At 42.9% G+C, this 27,803-nt stretch overlaps 3 non-coding genes across 3 annotated transcripts; all 3 read left to right on the top strand.

Moving 5' to 3' along the window:
* Positions 1 to 354: 354 nt before the first annotated feature.
* trnak-cuu (transfer RNA lysine (anticodon CUU)) lies at positions 355 to 427 on the top strand. The gene has a single exon. It is a non-coding gene; the product is annotated as a tRNA-Lys (tRNA).
* A 246-nt stretch (positions 428 to 673) lies between these two features.
* On the top strand, positions 674 to 746 carry trnak-cuu (transfer RNA lysine (anticodon CUU)). The gene has a single exon. It is a non-coding gene; the product is annotated as a tRNA-Lys (tRNA).
* A 3,518-nt stretch (positions 747 to 4,264) lies between these two features.
* On the top strand, positions 4,265 to 4,337 carry trnat-cgu (transfer RNA threonine (anticodon CGU)). Its single transcript has one exon. It is a non-coding gene; the product is annotated as a tRNA-Thr (tRNA).
* The last annotated feature ends 23,466 nt before the right edge of the window (positions 4,338 to 27,803 follow it).

Raw genomic sequence — 27,803 nt, 5'->3', positions numbered from 1 at the left:
GAGTTGAGAATAAATGAATAATAATAATAAACAAACATTTTACATATATAAATAAAAAAACTGTCATTTTGACGACTGCTGACGGTCCAGATCACGTGACCCGTTGCTGATGTTTGTTCATGTGCATGCCCTGACCTCTGGTGGTTGTCTGGTAGTATTACATCTCAATCCTGATTATTTATCATACACTTCTGTTTGTATTGACCCACAAAACATGAAACTGTATGAATTGTTATTATGCAATTAAATCAATTTACATGATATTGAAGATTTATTTTCTCCAATTTCAAGATGCCGGAGGTCTCATGGGGCTGCTTCAATATTTAAATCTCCCACCGGCTTTGAACTACCGTCGCCTGGCTAGCTCAGTCGGTAGAGCATGAGACTCTTAATCTCAGGGTCGTGGGTTCGAGCCCCACGTTGGGCTACAACTTTTGTCCATAGAAAGATTCATATATTAATATTCACATTGAACATCAACACACGATGGATATATCATTCTTTTCTTTACATGAGCTTTTTAGCACATGTCATAGAAATTGAGCAGTAGTGTTTCACAGCTATATATAATAATTTATGATATTGAAGATTTATCTTCTCCAACATCAAAATGCCGGAGGTCTCATGTCGCTGCTTCAATATTTAAATCTGCCACCGGGTTCATACTATCGTCGCCTGGCTAGCTCAGTCGGTAGAGCATGAGACTCTTAATCTCAGGGTCGTGGGTTCGAGCCCCACGTTGGGCTACAGCTTTTGTCCATAGAAAGATTCATATATTAATATTCACATTGAACATCAACACACGATGGATATATCATTCTTTTCTTTACAGGAGCTTTTTAGCACATGTCATAGAAATTGAGCAGCAGTGTTTCACAGCTATATATAAGAATTTATAGTTATATATTTACAAAAGAATTCTGTAAAAATGCGAGTGCAACAAAACTTGCAAAAAGATCTGAAATAGCTTTCATGGTTTCCTCCAGAGTCTGTTGAACAGCAGAGTGGAAGAAAAGTGTCAAATTCCACCACCAGTTGTCTGACATCATAGCCTGGCTATCTCAGTCGGTAGAGCATGAGACTCTTAATCTCAGGGTCGTGGGTTCGAGCCCCACGTTGGGCTACAACTTTTTGACAGGGGAAAGAACACCCGACAGGAATTCCCCAATGCCAGAAGTAAAGCAGTGACCCAATGTCTGCTGCATGAAACGATTCATATTACAGATGCTGAAGATCGTTTTTCATTACAGGAGCTTTTAACTAAAAAATTACTAACGTATAAATAAATCCATGAATAAATACAGCAATACAAAAATAAATGCTTAAATAAATGTATAAATAAATAAATATAAGTTATACCTAAACAGGACATCATTAAATAAATCTATTTCTACATTTCTGTATTTATTCAATTTATTATATATGCCTTTTTTTATGTGTCCACACGTATTTCTTCATTTATTTATGCGTGTATTTATGTATCATTGTATGCAAAAGAGCTGCACGGTGGTGTAGTGGCTAGCACTGTCGCCTCACAGCAAGAGGGCCGTGGGTTCAATTCCCGGTCGAGGCGGTCCTTCTGTGTGGAGTTTGCATGTTCTCCCTGTGGCAGCGTGGGTTCCCTCCGGGTTCTCCGGCTTCCTCCCACAGTCCAAAGACATGCCGTCAGGTTAATTGATCTCTAAATTGCCCATAGGTGTGAATGTGAGAGTGAATGGTTGTCAGTCTCTATATGTGCCCTCGATGGACTGGCGGCCTGTCCAGGGTGTCCCCTGCCTTCGCCCGATGTCAGCTGGGATCGGCTCCAGCGCCCCCGCGACCATAATGAGGATAAGCGGTATTGATAATGGATGTATGCAAATGAGCTGGGGAGCAGTGTTTATCACTATGCGTTCTTATCTGTACTTCTCTATACATTCTAAATACTACTGTTGTTGAGTCACAGAATGTAACATTCAACAGTGAATACCGTAACACATTCTACTTCGTAAGCTCCCGGTCAGAGACTCGCTTCACACACAAGTAACACACAACAACAACATCCCACTTCACTCCCATAAGTCGCTCAGGTGAGTGACAGCTTCCACAGCTACACAGAGGTCATGAGACTTTCACTGACCTCCTGAACTCAGTAATACTCACAATAACACTTATAACAGGTTAGGCGTACATGTCCCTCAGTCCGTCACAATATTTAAATAAAACTTTAACGTTGAACTAAAGCAGTGTCTTTTTACTTTTGACAGAATTGTTTGCAATTACATGTGTAATATGACTATATATATATTTATATGTATATACAAAAAAAAATATATATACATATACACAAATATATATACAAATATATATGTATGTACATATAACATATTTACTATATATATACATATTTATATAGAAACTATATATTGCTAAACTATATATATAAACACAATATATATATGTTTACATTTTTTACACGATAGAAATACAATTATATTTGTATTATTATTTTATTTTGAATTGTGTGTATATAAATAAATAAATATATATATTTAATATAATATATTTAAAATATACATACATAAATAGACACATAAATAAATGAAGAAATACTAGTGCTGTGAAAAATAACGCGTTAACTCAGTTAATTAAATTACAGGTTTAACTAGTTTTTGTTTTTTACCGCATTTAACGCATGCGCAGAATGAGCTTCCAATCCGTCTGTTGTTGGTCGTCTCTCCAGCAGCATGTCATTCTGTCTCTAGTGTCGCGTTAACACGACTCCGATCGCCGTCTCGCGCGCCGCAGAGCTCCGATGCCGGCGCAGCGCAACATCGACGAAAAAAGTCACTTGCAAAATGAGCTTCCAATCCACCACTTCAATCTGAACTCTGTCCGCTCTCATGCAGACGGTCTGTTCATCGGTAATGATCCTTCCGCAGGTTCACCTCCGGAAACCTTGTTACGACTTCTACTTCCTGTAGATCAGGGGTCTCAACACGTCGATCGCGACCTGCCAGTCGATCGCGGCGTAGTGTTGACATTAAAAAGATTGGCCCGCCCCCTGACATGTTCTCTATAGCACGTCTTTGTTCTTTTATTAAACTAAACGTCTGTTGTTGATCGTATCTCCACAGCAGCATGTCATTTCTGTCTCTTCGCGTTGCGTTAACACTTATCGATCTCCGTCTCGCGCGCCACAGAGCTCCGTGCGCGCGCATCGAGACCGAGCAAAAAAAAAGTCACTTGTCAATCTGTCCACCTGTCCGGGCCGGTGAGGTTTCAGCTTTGCAGCGGTGTCCCCGCCGTCCCTTTCATCACGGCCCAGTTCATGAAGAAAACCCACACAGTCAGTTTGCCTCAGCAGCTGCTAGAGGAAGACTAGAGGCCTTTAGATTGTATCATGGTGGAGTTAATGGTTGACAAACAAGAGACAAATGTTCTGTTTAACCCTCCTGTTACCTTTACATTTACTAACATATTTTACCCTCGGGGTCAATTTGACCCCAGCAATTAAAACCTCCAGAAAATTATTAGAATTAATATTGCTTCCCAAGTTTAAGTGTGAGGTACTTTATGTTTGTTTGTTGACTACCTAAATAGCCCTTTAAATAAATAAAAAAGTTGATATTTCTTATATGTTTGACACAGTGAAAAACAGCCTGGGGTCAAATTGACCCCAAAGAACACCGACATTAAACATTGAATGGGGTCAAATTGACCCGAAAGGTAACAGGAGGGTTAAACATTCTGTTTAGGATGAAGATGTATTAATGTTCCATATGGAAGAAAACTGCTAAATAACTGCTGAGTTGCAGCACCATTGTATAGAAGAATGTATAAATGTATATATCCGTCTTTTGTCATAAATCTCTATGTTCTCACAAAATATACCGAGAATATCGGTAATATGTGATTAATCATGATTAATCCACAGAAACCTGTGATTAACCCGATTAAAACTTTTAATCGTTTCACAGCCCTAAGAAATACGTGTGGACACATAAATACAGACATAAATAAATATTCAATTCAGTTCATTTTGTACAGCCCAACACCACAAATTACAAATTTGCCTCAGAGGGCTTTACAATCTGTATACATACGACACCCCTGACCTTTGACCTCACATCGGATGAGGAACAACTCCGAAGAAACAGGAAAAAAAGTTAAGAACCCTTCAGGAGAGCAACAGAGGAGGCTCCCTCTCCAGGATGGATAGAAAAATAGATGTCAGCTTTCATGAATACGAAGTTTCAGTCTATTGTCTAAAGATTCTGTCTTTGCCTGGCTAGCTCAGTCGGTAGAGCATGAGACTCGTAATCTCAGGGTCGTGGTTTCGAGTCCCATGTTGGGCTTCAATGTTTTGACATAGAATCAGACTGGTTGAATAGAGGAATGAAAAGCACTTCATAGAGAGTTCAGCTGACAGATGGTTTGATATATTAATTAAGATAGATTTGGTAAAATATCCGCAGTAGAGCAGTGGTTTTTAAGATAGCTTTATTTAATATATTTAGTCTTTCATTCATGTATTTAGTGTGATTTGGGGTCAGAAAGGGGTCTTGAGAGTAAAGAAGATCCATTGCTTTTGCAGTTGAAAACAAACATACATTTTACATTCACTTTAGATTCAGTGTTGTAAAAACAATAAAGAAAACCCTTTTAAAATAATTTCTATGGAGGCCCGCTGAATAGCAGTCAGAACACTCTATGGTTTCTCCATGTGGTTTGGGACCACGGTGGCCAACACGAAAACTCAAAACTCTGAAGCCAGTGTTTGGTTTGTCCATCCTGGGCCACCGTAGGGACTCGTCCTCAAAGCAGACCGGGTCCCTTGGCCCTTTGACCGGGGGTCGTCTCACTTGTTGCACTGCCCTGCTCTGTAGAGGCATGTCTAGTCACTGAACTATTGAAAAGATATGGGGGGAAATTAATTCAATTGGTGCTAACTCAACAAAAATAAATAGGTTATCATCGTCATCGTCATCGTCATCGTCATCATCATCATCATCATCATCATCATCATCATCATCATCATCTCCGACCTAGATGATCTGGCTTTCATCAGATCAGGAGTATGAGCACAGATTTCTGGGGTCAGCTGGCGTGTCGTGTTTAACATGACTCACCCTGTTTGATTTGGTGTCCGATGGCGTGTGTGTGTGCGTGTGTGTGTGCGTGTGTGTGTGCGTGTGTGTGTGTGTGAGGTTCTCTCAGTGAGGAGTCATTCCCACTGTAGACAGAAGTCTTTTTCCTTTCTCTCTCTCTGTGCCTCGACCTCCTCATCTTCCTCTCGCCCTGTCAATCAAACATCATGGGCGGGCATCATAGTGTCTCCTGTTTCACTTCCTAGACACACACACACACACACACACACACACACACAGTGCCATTGGCTGAGGGGGTTGATTAGCATACAGCAGGCGATTGCTGATTGGCCAAGCCGTTGACAGTGATAAATTGTCCTCCACGGTGATTGGCCGACCCAGTCGTGATGACACCGAATGTGGGCTGGGCTGAGAGATGGATAGAGAGAGGTCGACGGCGATAGAGAGAGAGAGAGGAGTGGGTGGGGATGAAATTGGTAAAGAGACCTGGCACTTGTGTGAGAGAGAGAGAGAGAGAGAGAGAGAGAGAGAGAGAGAGAGAGAGAGAGAGAGAGGGAGGGAGGGAGAGAGAGAGAGAGAGAGAGAGACTTGCCAGTCATCTGCAGTGCAAAGAGAGTCATTGTTTTCCTAAATGAAGTGATGGAATGACCTCCCTGTCTACGGGCTGCACTTTGGTTTGAAGTGACCGATGGTGGTAAACTATGAAGAAGAAACACACCTCAACTACCAAATGTTTTTTAAAATGTTAATACATATTAATTTAGCCGATATATATATTCCCCTGTAAACCACACGCTATTCTTTTATTCTAGGGCCTAAAATAACTACGAACAAAACCATGGACGATTAGGTTAAAGCAACAACACACACACATTTAGGTTTAGACAACAACAACACACACACACATTTAGGTTTAGACAACAACAACACACACACATTTAGGTTTAGACAACAACAACACACACACACATTTAGGTTTAGACAACAACACCACACACAGTTGGTGGGTTAGGAGTTAGGAGTTAGGGGTCAGGAGTTAGGGGTTAGGTGTTAGGAGTTAGGTGTTAGGGGTTAGGAGTTAGGAGTTAGGGGTTAGGAGTTAGGAGTTAGGGGTTAGGAGTTAGGAGTTAGGAGTTAGGGGTTAGGAGTTAGGAGTTAGGAGTTAGGGGTTAGGAGTTAGGGGTTAGGAGTTAGGGTTAAGACCATCCACCTCCCCTCACACACACCAGGAGCTCTCTGTGGCCCCCGTGGTTCAGGTGTTCACCGTGACTCCGGCTCCTGGACTCTCAGGCGTCTCTGGGCCTGAATCAGTTCTGTAAGTGTTCTGGTCCGAGAGCCTTTAGGGCCGGTTGAGCGTCAGCGACTCCTGCGTGATTCTTCCCTCTCTGTTCCCGTGACGTTGTCTCGCCTCGCAGCGTGAGCGTTGTTCCTGACGTCACGGCTCTCCATCGGGGCGCAGCTGTGCGGCTGCACGCCGTCGCCTTTAATGTGAGCTGGAAATGTAATTGTGTTAATTTTCTCCGGCGGGCTCCAGCTGGACGCCTGGCTGTAGAAATGAATTAGCACCTTCAACCCCCCCCCCGACACCGCGCGCGGAGTCAAGCGACAGCAGGAGAGTCGCCGCCGCCGCCGACAGCCGGCGACTGCAGGCGACTGCCGGCCCTCGGCGACCTCCAGAGATCTCCAGGGAGACTCAGAAACCCGGGAAACCCAGAGAGACCACCACAGCACACATACTCACGGCTTATTTCCTTTTTTTTACGGAGAGTCAGAGGAGAAGGTTGATGCCACATGGATGTTTGTTTGTTAAATATGTAGCCGGAGCCAAAGACTGGAGACAAGAGGAACCGGCTCGTCTGGATCTGGCCCACCAGAACCAACACAAACACACCATCCTGCCTGTCTCTACAGAACCCTGTCACATGTGAGATTTGAGGGTTTTATTCTTCACTGATACGGTTCAGACTACGGGAAAAGCAACACACACAAAATCGGCAAAAGTTACCATTAGATAATGCCGAATTAGCATATTTGAACATAACCTCAGCAAAACTTGAATGCACGTATGTAATCGACCGGCTGGTTTATTTGAGCCCTATTCACCTGTGTTGTCTTAAGTTTACAATATAGACGTTCTGGTTTGTTGTGGCTGTATTCGAGCAGTGTTCCTGATGTATGGAGACAAGGAGATAACAGAAACCTTTGACCTCGACTCTCAAAAATCAACGAAATGAAACAAGAATTTTGACCCCGCTTCATCAAATGTTCAGATTTATATTTATGAGAGCACATATTTGAAAAGAGAATACCCCAAATGCAGATTTAAACAACATTAAAATCTCCATAAAGCATCCGTAATTCTCTGAGAACAAACCGAACAGTGACCTCCAGTGACCTCCAGTGACCTCCAGGGACCTCCAGGACGGGTTTCACAGATGGAGTGTATACAATTTTCTAAAAACCTTCGTGGGTTTGACTCGTCGGATCAGATCCGGCCCAGACCGGATTCTACCCGGAGCTCGAATGCGTGATCTTCGGACTTGTGCCGCCTCGCCGCCGGACTCCGTGCCGCTCCTCACACAACACAAAACACACACACAACACACCCATGGGCCTCTGACGTCTGCTGGGCCTCATCGCCTCTTTCTCAAATAAATATAAGAACTAAATAAATATGACCCGGGTCTGCCGGAGCGAGCCGAGGGGCCTCTCATGCCACCATCTGGCCATCTGTGTTGGACAAGATGAATCACTCTGTATTAAAACGCCATCCCACCTTGCACAGACACACACACACACACACACACACACACGTTGGCTTCAAGCCATTACAAACGGTACACACACTTCAAGACGTTGAGCCGGATCTCACTGGATAACGCCTTCAACCTGGACCGGTTCTGTCATAATTCTTTAGGATGTGCTGTACTTGGTGGGACCCATGAGGGGTCTCACACACGCTTTATAAATGATGCCCTTTGTGCGCCTGAAAAAACAAACGGGGTTCCATGCAGGGTCTCACACTCTGATTGGAGAAACTCAAAACCGGCCAGCTGAAGTAGAAAAAAAAGGAAAATGGCGCAATTATAGCGACAGGAAAGCCATTTGTCCCGGCGTGGAGGTAAACACACGGAGACATGGGGGGGGGGGGGGGGGGGGGGGCAGACAGACGCTGTTAATAAAAAAAACAAAGGGTCAGAATTTTGAAAATTATGAAGTTTATTTGTTTGGGTGCTGTGGCCGCCATGAACAAGGAGTATGAGCTCGGATGAACTTAGCAATATATGAATACTATGAAATTACTGAAAATATAAAAACACGATTAACACAGAAAAAAGCAGAACCAAAAGTAACAACCAGAATCATCACTTTAAAGTGAAAAATGTATTGTTCATCTTCAAAAGAAGTTGATTTTCAAAATGGACAGATTTCAGTGTCGCTCTTCTGGGGCTGAAGACGAGTCCTGCGATGCAGACAGACGACCAGATCCCCACAGCTCCACCTGATAACCCCCCCCCCCCGCCCTCTTCCCCTACATTCAAAGAATCATGGTCAGTGTTTAGTACCGATGATAGTTTTTTGGTATGTTTTTATATATGTATATATATATATATATATATAAATATAAAATGTATATATATGTATATATAATATACACATATACATATATATATAATATACAAATATATACATGTATATATACAATACAAATATATATAATATACAAATATACATATATATAATATACAAATATATACATGTATATATACAATACAAATATATATAATATACAAAAAACTAAAACTAAAATATAATATAAAATGATGAAATAATATGTATATGTATACTTAATGTATAAATACATATATATATATATATATATATATATATGTATTTGTCTGCTTGCAAGTCAAAGTCACAGTTTTTACTATTGAAATTAATTTTGTTCAGTTCCTGTATGGTTGAATTGATTTATTTAACCACTTCATCGCAAGCAAAAATGATCTTAATATTTAATAAATAATACAGTTGATACAATGCTCTCATTGATACATACAAAAAAGAAACAAACATAACAGGTAAATGTCTTTAACGTGTCTGTAACACACTTCGTTTGTCATGTTACATAACATATAGCACCGTTACATTTCTGAACTACAGTTTTTCAGGTAGGTGCCATTCATGCACCTCCTCCTTTTCACCACTGGGTGGCGGAGAAAGCCAGTCTACAGCCGAGCCATCACTCTTTGTCTCAGCTGCAGGGTATATATATATATGTAAATATATATGTAAATATATATTTACATATATATTTATATAGATATAGATATATCTATATCTATATAAATATATCGTTTTACTGTGGTCCTGTACATGCCATATTTATATGTGTGTATATATATATATATATATATATATATATATATATCGTTTTACTGTGGTCCTGTGCTGTATCATGTATAGGTCATATAACAGAAACCCTAAATAAATAAATATGGCATGTACGATATTATATATATATATGTATATATATATTGTACATATATATATATACATATATATATGTATATATATGTACATATATATGTATATATGTATATATATATGTATATATATGTATATATATATATATATATATATGTATATATATACACACATATATATATACATATATATATACATATAAATATGGCATGTACGATATTATATATATATGTATATATATATGTACATATATATATATATATACAATATGTACAATATTATATATATATGTATATATATATAATATCGTTTAACTGTCCAACATTTCCTCAATAAAAACCTTTATTCTATTATATAAAAAAAGAAATAAAACTGGAGCATGAATTTGCATCCAATGTTCAGTCTTCTGTGTGTATGCCCTTTGGCACGTATATATTGATAATATATCAATATAACGTTTCAGAAAACTTGCAATACTAATTGTTTGAATGCAGGTAATCAAGTTTGAAGATTCATTTGTTGGTTAAAAAATGTTTTCCCTCTTGGGAACACCAAGAAGCATATTATGGTGGCATTATTTAATGAGGAGAGAGCAGTCTGCACAATATCTATCGTGCTAGAGCAAATATTAATTATATTAATAAAAGATAGGCTGTTTTAGTCTATTTTTGGGGTGCAGACCGTAGTGAAAAGGGTCCGTTACCTTCTCAGACATGGAGGCGTGTCCACTGTCTAATCTATGTGTAAAGCCAGTAAGATACGCTGTGTGTGTGTGTGTGTACGTTAACGTAGCGGGCGTGGTTTATGGAAAACCGGTAAAATTAATCATTGCAATGGTGTTACCACAATGTTGCTGCTCTGTGTTGTCGAGACAACCGCGGCCCTTTGATCCAATGGTGACCACTCTGTGTCACACACACACACACACACACACACAAACACACACACACACACACAGCCGTCTGAATGGCTGTCAGTTCTGCTTGTCTAAAGTGACCAAAGGGCGTCCAGGACAAAAGGGGGGAGGGGTGTGTGTGTGTGTGTATGTGTGGGTGGGGGGGGGGGCGGGGGGGTGACAGGCCTCTGTGATTGGTCATGGCAGACTTTGACTGACATGTGATGGCAGCTGGGTGGAGTGTGTGGGAGCCTGTACCGCCTCACAGTTGATTCCGGTGTGTGTGTATGTGTGCGTACAGCACAGACAAGCAGAGAGAAAAATGTGACATCAAATGTTTTCCTTAATTGTATTTCACCCCAATATACAATTTTAATTCAATTCAGTTCATTTTATAGCCCAATATCCCAAATCACCAACTCTCCTCAGAGGGCTTAACAATCTGTCCACATACGACATCCCTGACCTTTGACCTTTGACCTCACATCGGATCAGGAACAACACCCAAGAAATATTTAAAAAACCTTGTCCATCCTGGAGGATCCCAGATGAACAATAGATGTCATGTGACCAGATGAACAATAGATGTCATGTGACTAGATGAACAATAGATGTCATGTGACCAGATGAACACTATATGTCATGTGACCAGATGAACAATAGATGTCATGTGACCAGAGGAACAATAGATGTCATGTGACCAGATGAACAATAGATGTCATGTGACTGGATGAACAATAGATGTCATGTGACCAGATGAACAATAGATGTCATGTGACCAGATGAACAATAGACGTCATGTGACCAGAGGAACAATAGATGTCATGTGACCAGAGGAACAATAGATGTCATGAGACCAGATGAACAATAGATGTCATGTGACCAGATGAACAATAGATGTCATGTGACCAGAGGAACAATAGATGTCATGTGACCAGATGAACAATAGATGTCATGTGACCAGAGGAACAATAGATGTCATGTGACCAGATGAACAATAGATGTCATGTGACCGGATGAACAATAGACGTCATGTGACCAGAGGAACAATAGATGTCATGTGACCAGATGAACAATAGATGTCACGTGACCAGATGAACAATAGATGTCATGTGACCAGATGAACAATAGATGTCATGTGACCAGATGAACAATAGATGTCACGTGACCAGATGAACAATAGATGTCATGTGACCAGATGAACAATAGATGTCATGTGACCAGATGAACAATAGATGTCATGTGACCAGAGGAACAATAGATGTCATGTGACCAGATGATCAATAGATGTCATGTGACCAGATGAACAATATATGTCACGTGACCAGATGAACACTATATGTCATGTGACCAGATGAACAATAGATGTCATGTGACCAGATGAACAATATATGTCATGTGACCAGATGAACAATAGATGTCATGTGACTAGATGAACAATAGATGTCATGTGACCAGATGAACAATAGATGTCATGTGACCAGATGAACAATATATGTCATGTGACCAGATGAACAATAGACGTCACGTGACCAGATGAACAATAGATGTCATGTGACCAGATGAACAATAGATGTCATGTAACCAGATGAACAATAGATGTCATGTGACCAGATGAACAATAGATGTCATGTAACCAGGTGAACAATAGATGTCATGTGACCAGATGAACAATAGATGTCATGTGACCAGATGAACAATAGATGTCATATGACCAGATGAACAATAGACGTCACATGACCAGATGAACAATAGATGTCATGTGACCAGATGAACAATAGATGCCATGTGACCAGATGAACAATAGATGTCATGTGACCAGGTGAACAATATATGTCATGTGACCAGATGAACAATAGATGTCATGTGACCAGATGAACAATAGACATCACATGACCAGATGAACAATAGATGTCATGTGACCAGATGAACAATAGACATCACATGACCAGATGAACAATAGATGTCATGTGACCAGATGAACAATAGATGTCATGTGACTAGATGAACAATAGATGTCATGTGACTAGATGAACAATAGATGTCATGTGACCAGATGAACAATAGATGTCATGTGACCAGATGAACAATAGATGTCATGTGACCAGATGAACAATAGACGTCACGTGACCAGATGAACAATAGACGTCATGTGACCAGATGAACAATAGATGTCATGTGACCAGATGAACAATAGATGTCATGTGACTAGATGAACAATAGATGTCATGTGACCAGATGAACAATAGATGTCATGTGACTAGATGAACAATAGATGTCATTGGACCACATGAACAATAGATGTCATGTGACCAGATGAACAATAGATGTCATGTGACCAGATGAACAATATATGTCATGTGACCAGATGAACAATAGATGTCATGTGACCAGATGAACAATAGATGTCATGTGACTAGATGAACAATAGATGTCATTGGACCACATGAACAATAGATGTCATGTGACCAGATGAACAATAGATGTCATGTGACCAGATGAACAATATATGTCATGTGACCAGATGAACAATATATGTCATGTGACTAGATGGACAATAGATGTCATGTGACCAGAGGAACAATAGATGTCATGTGACTAGATGGACAATAGATGTCATGTGACCAGTGGTGTATAAAGTACCCAAAAGTCATACTTGAGTAAAAGTAAAGATACTTGACTGGAAAATTACTCAAGTAAAAGTAAAAGTCACCTATGAGAATACTACTTGAGTAAAAGTATTAAAGTATCTGATTTTTTTTGTACTTAAGTATCAAAAGTAATTTTCTGATATTAAATGTACTTAAATATTGAAAGTAAAAGTAAAAGTAAATGCTGTTAATAAAAAAAAACAAAGGGTCAGAATTTTGAGAATTATGAAGTTTATTTGTTTGGGTGCTGTGGCCGCCATGAACAAGGAGTATGAGCTCGGATGAACTTAGCAATATATGAATACTATGAAATTACTAAAATATAAAAACACGATTAACACAGAAAAAAGCAGAACCAAAAGTAACAACCAGAATCATCACTTTAAAGTGAAAAATGTATTGTTCATCTTCAAAAGAAGTTGATTTTCAAAATGGACAGATTTCAGTGTCGCTCTTCTTGGACTGAAGACGAGTCCTGCGATGCTGAAGAGCCGTTCACATGGTGCAGGTAGAGTGTGTCTAGCTTCACAGGCCCTGATGGTGCAGGTAGAGTGTGTCTAGCTTCACAGGCCCTGATGGTGCAGGTAGAGTGTGTCTAGCTTCACAGGCCCTGATGGTGCAGGTAGAGTGTGTCTAGCTTCACAGGCCCTGATGCAGGTAGAGTGTGTCTAGCTTCACAGGCCCTGATGGTGCAGGTAGAGTGTGTCTAGCTTCACAGGCCCTGATGCAGGTAGAGTGTGTCTAGCTTCACAGGCCCTGATGCAGGTAGAGTGTGTCTAGCTTCACAGGCCCTGATGCAGGTAGAGTTTGTCTAGCTTCACAGGCCCTGATGGTGCAGGTAGAGTGTGTCTAGCTTCACAGACAGCAGCACACAGTTGGGAAGCATTTCAGCAAGTCAACGTGATCCACGTCTCCATCCAGCTGTTTGCTGCTGTCATGCGCTTGAGATGAAGAAGAAGTCCTCTTCATCAGATGAACTGGACCTGGTGGCATCACCTAGCTGCAGGGAGGGTTCTTCCATGTGCTGCTTGATGTAGTTCATTCCTGAAATAAAGTGAGAGTATTACAGACATGATAGAATTAATAACACTTCCTAACGTGTCATGACCCCAACCTAAAGTTTTGTACAAAATAGTTTGTTTTAATTTGAAGTTTATACATTTAGTTTCATGCACTGTCCGTGCATCCAGAGTTGATTTGTGAATATGTACTTGTATCTCTGTAGTTAAACACAACAACAGTCCCAAATCAATATCGTCGCCATTACTGGACCGTCACTCTTATAATATTAATGAAAATAATTATAATAATGCTGTAATGATTAGCATTATATTATAGCTAAGACGACTCAAATCAACAAATTCTCACAACTGTCAACACTTCTTCAGCTCATTAACTCGCTAGAGATCCGTCTGCTGCACTCACGCTAATTGTCTCATTAATTGACGATAGCTAGCGAACGTTAGCCTAACGTACAACATGCGTAGGACAAGCAGACACCTGCCTCCCCCTCTCCTGCCAAAGATATATCGTACTCCAATCCCGATCTTTGATCGGTACTTGTCCTTTAACTCCCACGTAAAGCAAATCTCAAGGACTGCATTCTATCATCTACGTAATATTTCAAAAATCAGGCACATCTTGTCTCAAAAAGTTGCAGAAAAATTGGTTCACGCGTTCGTTACTTCGCGACTGGATTACTGCAACTCCTTATTATCAGGCTGCTCTAATAAATCTCTTAGGTCCCTCCAGTTGATCCAGAATGCTGCAGCTCGTGTTCTCACTAAAACTAAGAAAAGAGATCACATCACTCCTGCACTAGCTGCTCTGCACTGGCTCCCAGTAAAATCAAGAATCACTTTTAAAATTCTTCTCTTAACGTACAAAGCATTAATTGGTGATGCACCATCATATCTTAAGGAGCTTGTCGTACCATATTGCCCCACTAGAGAGCTACGCTCACTAAATGCGGGACTACTTGTAGTTCCTAGAGTCTTAAAAAGTAGAATGGGAGCCAGAGCCTTTAGTTATCAAGCTCCTCTTTTATGGAACCAGCTTCACCTTCAGTCCGGGAGGCAGACACAGTCACCTCGTTTAAGAGTAGACTGAAGACTTTCCTCTTTGACAGAGCTTATAGTTAGGGCTGAATCAGGTTCACCTGGTCCAGCCCCTTGATATGCTGCTATAGGCTTATAGCTGCTGGGGGACGTTTAGGATGCACTGAGTACCTATCTCCTCTTTTTTCTCTCCTTAAGGATGAATTTTCATCTCTCAATCACATGTTACTAACTCTGCTTTCTCCCCGGAGTCCTTTTGACTTCACGTCTCATGGGGTCATCGGACCCTATGAGACGGCATAGATCCTATCTGCTGATGGATCATCGAGGTCTGGGTCGTGGAATTCCTGCTCTTGACTACGCCACTGTCCTGTTGAGACTCCGCCCACTGTTGAGACTCCGCCCACTCCTCCTCCCCACCGCCCTCTGCCTGATGGATCGTGGAGGTCTCCATCTCGTGGAATATGCCTACTATGAACTATTCATACACTCTGTCATATTCATTGAATGTATTTTAACTCTAAATCTGTCCTTCTGGTCACATGACATCTATTGCATCTGTCCATCCTGGAGAGGGATCCTCCTCTGTTGCTCTCCTGAAGGTTTCTTCCCTTTTTTTCCCCCTGAAGGGTTATTTGGGAGTTTTTCCTGGTCCGATGTGAGGTTTTGGGGCAGGGATGTCTATGTGTACAGATTGTAAAGCACTCCGAGACAAATTTGTAATTTGTGAAATTGGGCTATACAAATAAACTGAATTGAATTGAATTGAGGACAACGCTGCTAGATATCTTAACAGGTTTATGATGACTAAACATTAACGTTGCGGCTCATGGGATTAATCTTAATTTACCTCAATGTGTTTCCTGAGGTTGGTGAGTTGTTGAAGGCCAGTATCTCCGTAGCTTTCGGTCGGCATGAGAGGCACTTCATCCGGTAGGAAGGAACTTTCACTCCGACAAAAGAAAAGAGTTCGCCCAAATATGGCCACGGACGTTGATCTTGGTCCCCGTGGTTGTTCGAGTCGCTTCCATTGCTGCTCCACATGAAATGAGTCGTATCTGTAGCCGCTCGCTAGCATCCTGAACATCACTGGGAAGAGAAAACACGAGGCAAGGACCACTGATGGCGCGGCTGTGTCCAGACGCCGTCGAGGTAGCTCCGCGGAGATTGTGCGCTCTTTTAGTTTTTGTGTTTATTTTTAATGTTTTCTTTGCCACAAACACATCGGCACTAACAGCATACGACCACAGCACACTTTTGGACATAAACTTTTGCGCAAAACAAGGGTTTTTGTCCACTTTTTCCATCGATCCAGCGTGGCCGGCAGAGATCGCACGAACCACATCAACAACAGTGGAGCCGCTACTACGGGGGGACGACGAAAACATCGAGGGAAACGGAGCGGAATTCGGAACAGACTGAGAGTTCAAGCCCACCGTCCACCTCTGCCCAGCATCCTTCTTGCTAACGTCCAGTCTCTGGAAAATAAGATGGATGATGTTAGGGCAAGGATCAGATTCCAACGGGACATGAGGACTGTAATATCTTTTGTCTGGCGGAAACATGGCTGACCCGCTGGTGCCGGATCGAGTCATATGCCCAACCGAGTCCTTCTCTGTTTTCCGTGCAGACAGAACGGAAGAGTCTGGTAAATCTAAGGGTGGAGGGGTTTGCTTCATGACGAACAACATGTGGTGTGACCCCAAGAACATTAAGACTCTTTCTCGTTCCTGCTCGCCGAACCTGGAACATCTGACGATCTCATGCCGTCCATTCTACCTTCCCGGAGTTCAGCTCGGTCATCACCACAGCCGTCTACATACCACCACAAGCGGACACCGACGTAGCACTATCGGACCTACATGATGTGTTATGTCGGCATCAGAACAAGTATCCCGACGCGGCTGTGGTGGTGGCTGGGGACTTTAATAGGGCTAACCTAAAAAAAGTCATGCCGAACTTTCACCAGCACATTACGTGTGCTACCAGAGGGGAAAGAACGTTGGACCACTGCTATACGCCATTCAAGAGAGGCTACAAGGCTGTCTCTCTCCCTCCGTTCGGAAAATCAGACCATGCCGCCATTTTTCTGCTTCCGGGATACCGGCAAAAGATCGCGCGGGAAGCGGTAGTGACGAGGAACGTGAAGCGGTGGTCTGACCAATCAGAGGCTGAGCTACAGGACGCTCTGCGCATCGTCGACTGGGACATGATCCAATCCAGTTCCAGTGACGTCAGCGAGTTTGCGGAAGTAGCAATGAGCCTCATAGCAACGCTAACGGACACCATCGTCCCCACGGTAAAAGTTAGGGTCTTTCCTAACCAAAAGCCGTGGGTTGATAGATCCATCCGTGAAGCTGTGAACGCCCGTACTGCTGCCTATAACTCCGGTCTTGTATCCGGCAACATGGACGAGTACAAGGCAGCGGTCTATGGACTGAGGAGGGCGGTGAAGGAAGCCAAAAGGAGGTACCGAGACAGAGTGGAATCACAGATGGAGCAGCGCGACACCAGGCGCCTATGGCAGGGGCTACGGACTATCACAGACTACCAGAGCAGACCCCGCTATGGTGAGTGCCGACGCATCCTAGCGGACGACCTGAACTCATTTTATGCACGGTTTGAGGCTAGCAACAACAGCGCTAGCTCGCCGCTGACAACAACACCGTTAAGCGTAGCCGAGGTGAGTTCTACCGCTGGGATGAACACACACTCTCTGTGACCGAGCACAGTGTGAGGAGGGCTCTGTTGAGGGTGAACACCAGGAAAGCTGCAGGTCCAGATGGCATATCTGGGCGAGTACTGAAGACCTGTGCTAACCAGCTAGCTCCAGTGTTCACCACAATATTCAACCTCTCCTGGCTGAGTCCGTGGTCCCCGCCTGCTTCAAGAGATCCACTATTGTCCCTGTGCCCAAGAATGCTTCTCCAGCATGTATGAATGACTACCGACCGTGGCCCTCACCTCGGTGGTCATGAAATGCTGAGAGGCTGATAAAGGACTACATCTGCGCCTTCCTCCTTCCTCCATGGACCCGCTGCAGTTTGCTTATCGCCCAAACAGATCCACGGATGATGCTGTCTCCCAGGTACTGCACACCACACTCTCTCATCTGGACAGCCAGAGGGGGCTATGTGAGACTGCTGTTCATTGATTATAGTTCAGCTTTCAACACCATAGTCCCTCCAGACTGGCCGGCAAGCTGATTGAGCTGGGACTGAACACCCCTGTGTGCTTGGATCCTGGACTTCCTGACCGCCAGGCCACAGGTGGTCAGGGTGGGCAGACACACCTCCAAATCCCTCACCCTGAACACAGGATCCCCAGGGTTGCGTCCTCAGCCCCTACTGTACTCCCTGTACACACATGACTGTGTGGCCAGGTTCAGCTCAACACCATCATCAAGTTTGCGGATGACACAGTGGTGGTGGGCCTGATCTCCGACAACGACGAGAAGGCCTACCTGGAGGAAGTTGCTGATCTGTCACTCTGGTGCCAGGACAACAGCCTCATCATGAATGTCACCAAAACTAAGGAGCTGATTGTGGACTTTAGGAGGGTACAACAACAGAGGACGTACTCACCACTGGGGATTAACGGGACTACTGTGGAGAGGGTGAGCGGTATAAATACCTGGGAGTCCACATCACCGAGGATCTGACATGGTCAACAAACACAGACACTCTGGTGAGAAAGGCAAGGCAGCGCCTCTACCACCTCAGGCAGCTGAGGAAATTTAAAGTTTCCCAGAGGATCCTTCAGTCCTTCTACTCTGGAGCTGTAGAGAGCGTCCTGACAGGAAGCATCACAGCCTGGTTTGGCAACTGCTCCGCTCAGGACAGGAAGGCTCTGCAGAGAGTAGTGCGTTCGGCTGAACGCACTATTGGAACTACACTCCCACCCTGCAGGACTTGTACACCAGGAGGTGCAGAACCAGAGCCGGCAGGATCATGAAGGATCCTCACCACCCCAACAACAGACTGTTTCAGCTGCTGCGGTCAGGCAGGCGCCTCCGTAGTCACGCTGCAAGAACAGAGAGACTGAGACGGAGTTTCTTTCCTCAGGCCATCAGGACTGTGAACTCCGACCTCACCAGGACCCCCACATAGACCCACACAACTGCCCCTCTTAGGCACACACACACACACACACACACACACACACACACACACACTTACTGTAAATATTGTGTTGTTTTTTATTGTAAATAGTGTGTACTTGTTGCCCTTGCACATTCCTGCTGAGCATTGCCACTTTCATTTCACTGCACACCCTGTGTGTGTATGTGACAAATAAAACATCTTGAATCTTGAATCTTGAATCTTGATCCCCAACCTGGTGTTCGTGCTGCGTTCAGGTGCGCTGCGGTGTGTTCCACAACAGTCCCCGATGTTCGTCTCATGATTATTTTTTCCCATAGTAACGAGTAACGATACTGTTTCAGGGGAAATGTATGGGAGTAAAAGTACAAGTTTTCATTGCAAAATGTAATGAAGTAAAAGTAAATGTAAACAGAAATATAAGTAGTAAAATAAAGTACAGATACCCAAAAAAACGACTTAAGTAAAATAACAAAGTACTTCTACTTCGTTACTATGCACCACTGCATGTGACCATATGAACAATAGATGTCATGTGACCAGATGAACAATAGATGTCATGTGACTAGATGAACAATAGATGTCATGTGACCAGATGAACAATAGATGTAATGTGATCAGATGAACAATAGATGTCATGTGACCAGATGAACAATAGACGTCATGTGACCAGATGAACAATAGATGTCATGTGACTAGATGAACAATAGATGTCATGTGACCAGATGAACAATATATGTCATGTGACCAGATGAACTATAGATGTCATGTGACCAGATGAACAATAGATGTCATGTGACCAGATGAACAATAGATGTCATGTGACTAGATGAACAATAGATGTCATGTGACCAGATGAACAATAGATGTCATGTGACTAGATGAACAATAGATGTCATGTGACCAGATGAACAATAGAGGTCATGTGACCAGATGAACAATAGATGTCATGTGACCAGATGATCAATAGATGTCATGTGACCAGATGAACAATAGAGGTCATGTGACCAGATGAACAATAGATGTCATGTGACCAGATGATCAATAGATGTCATGTGACCAGATGAACAATAGATGTCATGTGACCAGATGAACAATAGATGTCATGTCACCAGATGAACAATAGATGTCATGTGACCAGATGAACACTACGGCAACAATATTCATCCAACTGTATTTAGTGTGCAACATGTAATCCTGAGGAAACGAGAGGATGATGATGATGATGATGAAGACGATGATTATGTGTACCGAAGACAACTTTATTTACACACGGCCTTTACTAACAAAGTTTACAAATGATTTACCTATTTAAAAAAATATTCTTATGCATTAAAAAACAACGGCACAGAAACAAACATTAACCTGAGCAGGTACAAATGATGATGATGATGATGATGATGATGATGACTGGACTGAGGATAGCAGCTTATGACTGTGGACAAATATGCATGTGTGTCTGTGTGTGTGTGTGTGTGTGCTGGACAACTGATTGACTTCTACCATTTGTGCACTTGTAAGTGTGTGTGTGTGTGGAATTTATGAGCAAAACACAGCTAATTGCAACCACTTGTTAAAGGCTGAGGTCTGCATCTCTTCTTGTGTCATATTGCACACACACACACACACACACACACACACACACACACACACACACACACACACACACAGTGAGTCATTATTCCCAGCATAAATGTATAGCCCATCATTAATGTACAACTCTTTGAGAGGCATATAACACACACACACACACACACACACTCTCACACACAGACACACACACACACACACACACAGACACACACACATACCATCATGTTCAAGCTAATCATGAGCCAGTGTTCATTTATAATCAATCTCAAACGCTTGACACTTGCTGTAAATAAACAGACCTGTGTGTGTCTGTGTGTGTGTGTGTGTGCATGCGTGTGTGTGTGTGTGTGTGAAATTTCCATATGCCTGCTGTGGAATGGGAAGCAGGGAAGTAGTCCCGGCATCTATCCATCACTTTGACCGTGCCGCAATCCACGTGCTGTGATTTGCCCACTCAATCTGTGTGTGTGTGTGTGTGTGTGTGTATCATCTCTGATTGGTTGTAATGTTTAACACATGGCTGTACGGTGAAACTAACTTTCCCACTAACACACACACACACACACACACACACACACACACACACACACACACACACACACACACACACACACACACACACACACACACACACACACACACACACACACTCACAAGGTGTTGTTTGTCATAGCTTCACATTCAACACTTACCTGAGTTTGTTCAGGCGTCCGTAACCGGTTTCTGTGGAGCGTCAAATACCAGAACTATGTTTCAGTGATGGTCACCAGAAGAGCTGAAGGTCACAAGCAGAGCTGAATGTCACAAGAAGGTCTTAAGGTCACAAGAAGGGCTGATGGTCACAAGAAGGTCTTAAGGTCACCAGAAGGGCTGAAGGTCACAAGAAGGTCTTAAGGTCACAAGAAGAGCTGAATGTCACAAGAAGGTCTTAAGGTCACAAGAAGGGCTGAAGGTCACAAGAAGGTCTTAAGGTCACAAGAAGAGCTGATTGTCACAAGAAGGTCTTAAGGTCACAAGAAGGTCTTAAGGTCACAAGAAGAGCTGATTGTCACAAGAAGGTCTTAAGGTCACTAGAAGGGCTGAAGGTCACAAGAAGAGCTGCATGTCACAAGAAGGTCTGAAGGTCACAAGAAGAGCTGAATGTCACAAGAAGGTCTGAAGGTCACAAGAAGAGCTGAATGTCACAAGAAGGTCTGAAGGTCACAAGAAGAGCTGAATGTCACAAGAAGGTCTGAAGGTCACAAGAAGAGCTGAATGTCACAAGAAGGTCTGAAGGTCACAAGAAGAGCTGAAGGTCACAAGAAGGTCTTAAGGTCACAAGAAGGGCTGATGGTCACCAGAAGGTCTTAAGGTCACAAGAAGGTCTTAAGGCCACAAGAAGGGCTGATGGTCACCAGAAGGTCACAAGAAGAGCTGAAGGTCACAAGAAGGTCTTAAGGTCACAAGAAGGTCTTACGGTCACAAGAAGGTCTGATGGTCACAAGAAGGTCTGATGGTCACAAGAAGGTCTGAAGGTCACAAGAAGGTCTTAAGGTCACAAGAAGGTCTGAAGGTCACAAGAAGAGCTGAATGTCACAAGAAGGTCTTAAGGTCACAAGAAGGGCTGAAGGTCACAAGAAGGTCTTAAGGTCACAAGAAGGTCTTAAGGTCACCAGAAGGTCACAAGAAGGTCTTACAGTCACAAGAAGGTCTGATGGTCACAAGAAGGTCTGAAGGTCAATCTGAAGGTCTGAAGGTCACCAACCAGACAGCTGCTTGAGTGTCTAAACCTGTGGTCTCTTTACCACTAGTCTTACAGTAATAATACGACGTCCTTCATCCGATGCCCACCCTGTGGAATCCAGTACAAATACCAAGCTCACTCATCAGCAGTCGAAGGTTTTAAACATGTGACGTTCCAGTCAGATGAAGTCTCTACCAAATGCTTGTTTGCAGATGCATGCGTCATTCAATTCCATATGTTTTAATTACTTTTACGCTTTTCCAACACGTTCTTTTTGCTCTTTGAGTTCAGGGAAGAAGATCCGGTTTGAGTTGAAGTCAATCGCTCCTCCCCCTGAACGTCCACGGTCAGCGTTTCTGATGGCCTAGAAGCCAGAGCTTGTAACCATCAAGTCAATCTCTGGCCTTATGTCATATTGACGTATGAAAGTTGACCTGAAGAACATGTTGATGAAGCAGCAGACGCCCGGAGGCGGCCGGCAGCGCTGCACGGACGGAGCGGCAGAGGTTCCCTCTCTCCAGTCACTCCCAGATGAACGGATCGCCTTGTCGCTTGCCCTCCGGTCACATTTGACCTGGAAGTGCTGGCTAAGGATAAGCGGAGATACAGTCAGATTGTAATACACGCCGGTGGTAATGACGCCCGAGCCCGCCGCTCGGAACTCACTAAAATTAATGTGGAATCGGTGTGTGCTTATGCCAAGACGTTGTCGGACACCGTAATTTTCTCTGGCCCTCTCCCAAATTTGCAGACAGACGAATTGTATAGCCGAATGTCGTCTTTCAACCGCTGGCTGTCGAGGTGGTGCCCAGCGAATAATGTGGGCTACGTAGACAACTGGAAGACTTTCTGGGGAAAACCTGATCTGATGAGGAGAGACGGCATTCATCCCACGTTGGACGGGGCGCGTCTCATTTCTGCGAATATGACCAAGTTGATCACCGGACTTAATCTATGACAACCCAGGGTTCAGATCAGGAACCGGGAGCAGAGTTGTAGTTTAACACCCTTCTCTGCTCTTCCATTCGAGCAGTTACCCACCCTTGACTTTAGAGTAGAGACTGTGTCTGTCCCACGGCCACTTCAATTAAATAAATCAAAAGTAAGCAGAAGAGGAGTCGTACACAATAACCTTATACAAGTTAACACAATTATTTCAGCAGTGCAACAAAATAGGTCTATTAAATGTGGTCTCCTAAATATTCGATCTCTGTCATCTAAAGCTGTGTTACTGAATGATTTAATATCAGATAATCACATTGATTTATGTTGCCTAACTGAAACCTGGCTGAGCCATGAAGAATATGTCTGCCTGAATGAATCGACTCCTCCAAGTCATATTAATACTCACATTCCTCGAGGCACCGGTCGAGGAGGTGGAGTAGCAGCCATCTTTGAATCGAGCCTATTAATTAATCCTCAACCAAAATTACACTACACCTCATTTGAAAGCCTTGTTCTTAGTCTTTCACATCCAACCTGGAAAACACTACAGCCAATTCAATTTGTGATTCTGTACCGCCACCAGGTCCATATTCAGAGTTTATATCTGAATTCTCAGAATTTATATCAAGTTTGGTTCTTAAAACCGATAAAGTTATTATTGTTGGAGATTTTAATATCCATGTGGATGTTGATAATGATTGCCTTAGTGCTGCATTCATCTCCTTGTTGGACTCGATTGGCTTCTGTCAGAGAGTACAGAAACCCACTCACAGCTTTGGCCACACGCTTGATCTTGTTCTTACTTATGGCGTTGACATTGAGCATTTGAACGCCTTCCCACAGAATCCTCTTCTGTCAGACCACAACCTCATAACTTTTGAATTTATACTACCGGGTGTACTCCGTTAGTCAAAAGTTTCTACACTAGATGTCTAACTGATAGTGCTGTAGCTAAATTTAAAAAGCGATTCCTTCTGTATTTGATTCGATACCACGTCTCAATATAACAGAGGACTCCTGGTCTAACTTTAGTCCGTCCCAGATTGATCATCTTGTTGACAGTGCCATAGGCTCTCTGAGAATGACACTGGACTCGATAGCCCTCTGAAGAAGAAGACAGTGAGGAAGAGGAGGTTTGCTCCTGGTATAACCCTCAGACCCGCAAACTGAAGCAAGCGTCACGAAAGCTTGAGCATATGGCGTTCAACTAATCTCGAAGAATCCCGCTTAGTTTGGCGAGATAGTCTTAAAACATATAAGAAGGCCCTCCGTAATGCCAGAGCAGCCTATTACTCATCAATAATAGAAAAAAGTAAACACAACCCCAGGTTTCTCTTCAGCACTGTAGCCAGGCTGACAGAGAGTCACAGCTCTGTGGAGCCGAGCATTCCTATAAACCTTAGTGGTAATGACTTTATGAACTTCTTTAATGAAAGATTTTAACTATTAGGGACAAGATTAATAATCTCTTGCCCATAACCAGTGCCAATCTGTCCTTAAGTGGAATGGCCTTGGAAACCGCTGTATGCCCTGGTGTATATTTGAGGGGTTTTCTCCTATCAACCGTGACCAATTATTTTCAACGGTTTCTACTTGAACACGTCTACCTGTCTCTTGGACCCCATCCCGACGAGGCTGCTTAAAGACGTTTTGCCTTTAATTGGCGGCTCTCTATTAGATATTATCAATGTGTCTCTGCTAACAGGCCACGTACCACACTCCTTCAAGGTGGCTGTTATTAAACCTCTCCTGAAGAAGCCCACTCTGGATCCAGAGGTATTGGCTAACTACAGACCGATCTCTAACCTCCCTTCCTCTCCAAGATCCTTGAGAAAGTGGTCGCAAATCAGTTGTGCGACTTTCTACATCATAATAGTTTATTTGAGAAATTTCAATCAGGATTTAGAAAACACCACAGCACCGAGACGGCACTGGTGAAAATTACAAATGACCTCTTAATGGCAGCAGATAAAGGACTCCTCTCTGTCCTGGTCTTGTTAGACCTTAGTGCTGCATTCGACACCATTGACCATGACATCCTGTTACAGAGACTGGAGCAGTCGATTGGCATTTCAGGCACGGCACTAATTTGGTTTAAATCCTATTTATCAGATCGATCTCAGTTTGTATTTGTAAACGATGACGCCTCGATAACCACTAACGTTAATCACGGAGTTCCACAAGGTTCTGTGCTTGGACCAATTTTATTTACCTTATACATGCTTCCTTTGGGCAATATTATCAGGAAACACTCCATAAACTTTCATTGTTATGCAGATGACACTCAACTATATTTATCGATAAAACCAGAGGAGAGCAACCAACTCTGTAAAATTCAAGCATGTCTTAAAGACATAAAAACATGGATGACCTGCAACTTCTTGATGTTAAACTCAGACAAAACCGAAGTAATTTTAATCGGCCCTGAGCACCTCAGAGATCAATTATCTGGTGATGTGGATTCTGTAGACGGCATTGCCCTGGCATCCAACACCACTGTAAAGAATCTTGGCGTTATCTTTGATCGACTTGTCCTTTAACTCCCACGTAAAGCAAATCTCAAGGACTGCATTCTTTCATCTACGTAATATTTCAAAAATCAGGCACATCTTGTCTCAAAAAGATGCAGAAAAATTGGTTCACGCGTTCGTTACTTCGAGACTGGATTACTGTAACTCCTTATTAGCAGGCTGCTCTAATAAATCTCTTAGGTCCCTCCAGTTGATCCAGAATGCTGCAGCTCGTGTTCTCACTAAAACTAAGAAAAGAGATCACATCACTCCTGCACTAGCTGCTCTGCACTGGCTCCCAGTAAAATCAAGAATCACTTTTAAAATTCTTCTTAACCTACAAAGCCTTGATTGGTGATGCTCCATCATATCTTAAGGAGCTTGTCGTACCATATTGCCCCACTAGAGAGCTACGCTCACTAAATGCGGGACTACTTGTAGTTCCTAGAGTCTTAAAAAGTAGAATGGGAGCCAGAGCCTTTAGTTATCAAGCTCCTCTTTATGGAACCAGCTTCCAATTTCAGTCCGGGAGGCAGACACAGTCACCTCGTTTAAGAGTAGACTTAAGACCTTCCTCTTGACAGAGTTTATAGTTAGGGCTGAATCAGGTTTGCCCTGGTCCAGCCCCTTGATATGCTGCTATAGGCTTATAGCTGCCGGGGACGTTTTAGGATGCACTGAGTACCTATCTCCTCTTTTTCTCTCCTTAAGGATGAATTTTCATCTCTCAATCACACGTTACTAACTCTGCTTTCTCCCGGAAGTCCTTTTGACTTTACGTCTCATGGGGTCATCGGACCCTATGAGACGGCATAGATCCTATCTGCCTGATGGATCGTCTGGGTCGTGGAATTCCTGCTCATGACTACGCCACTGTCCTGTTGAGACTCCGCCTCCTCCTCCCCACCGCCATCTGCCTGATGGATCGTGGAGGTCTCCATCGTGGAATATGCCTACTATGAACTATTCATACACTCTGTCATATTCATTGAATGTATTTTAACTCTAAATCTGTCCTTCTGTACACATTACATCTATTGCATCTGTCCATCCTAGGAGAGGGATCCTCCTCTGTTGCTCTCCTCCAGGTTTCTTCCCTTTTTTTCCCCCTGAAGGGTTATTTGGGAGTTTTTCCTGGTCCGATGTGAGGTTTTGGGGCAGGGATGTCTATGTGTACAGATTGTAAAGCACTCCGAGACAAATTTGTAATTTGTGAAATTGGGCTATACAAATAAACTGAATTGAATTGAATTGATTGGTCCAAAGGTTACGCGGCCAGCTTCTGATTGGCTGAGAGGTCATTCCACCGGCCCCCGTACCTCCGACCCCCATCGGCTCCTGTTGACAGCATAATAGAAAGCCACTGCGTCTGAATTCTTGCCTGAATGTCTCAATAGAAACTTTTATTTTTAATTGCAGTCGACTGCGTCACTGTTGTTGTTGTTGTGCATTTAAAAAATAAACAGGGGAAACGTGGGGTAAACTTTTTAACATTTTTGTAAACACAGTGGAAACAATTTTGTTAAACTTCAATACGCAAATCAAAATTTTCCTCAAGCGTGATTCAGAAAGATGAAACTTTACTCTCACATACGTGTTTTTTTTTATGCTTTCGGAAAGCAGCCGCAGTATGATCATCAGGCTTTTAACTCACTCTGATATATTCCCGTCATTGGACGGTCCGAGCGACTGATGTGGTATGAAAAGCAAGACCGTCCAATGAGGGCAGAGGGGAGGCGGGGTTGTATAGAAGC

This window comes from Pseudoliparis swirei, chromosome 23 (assembly GCF_029220125.1).
Source record: "Pseudoliparis swirei isolate HS2019 ecotype Mariana Trench chromosome 23, NWPU_hadal_v1, whole genome shotgun sequence".
In the NCBI taxonomy this organism is placed as follows: domain Eukaryota; kingdom Metazoa; phylum Chordata; class Actinopteri; order Perciformes; family Liparidae; genus Pseudoliparis; species Pseudoliparis swirei.
Note: the sequence above shows the minus strand (reverse complement) of the source record. Positions and strands in the feature narration are given on the sequence as shown.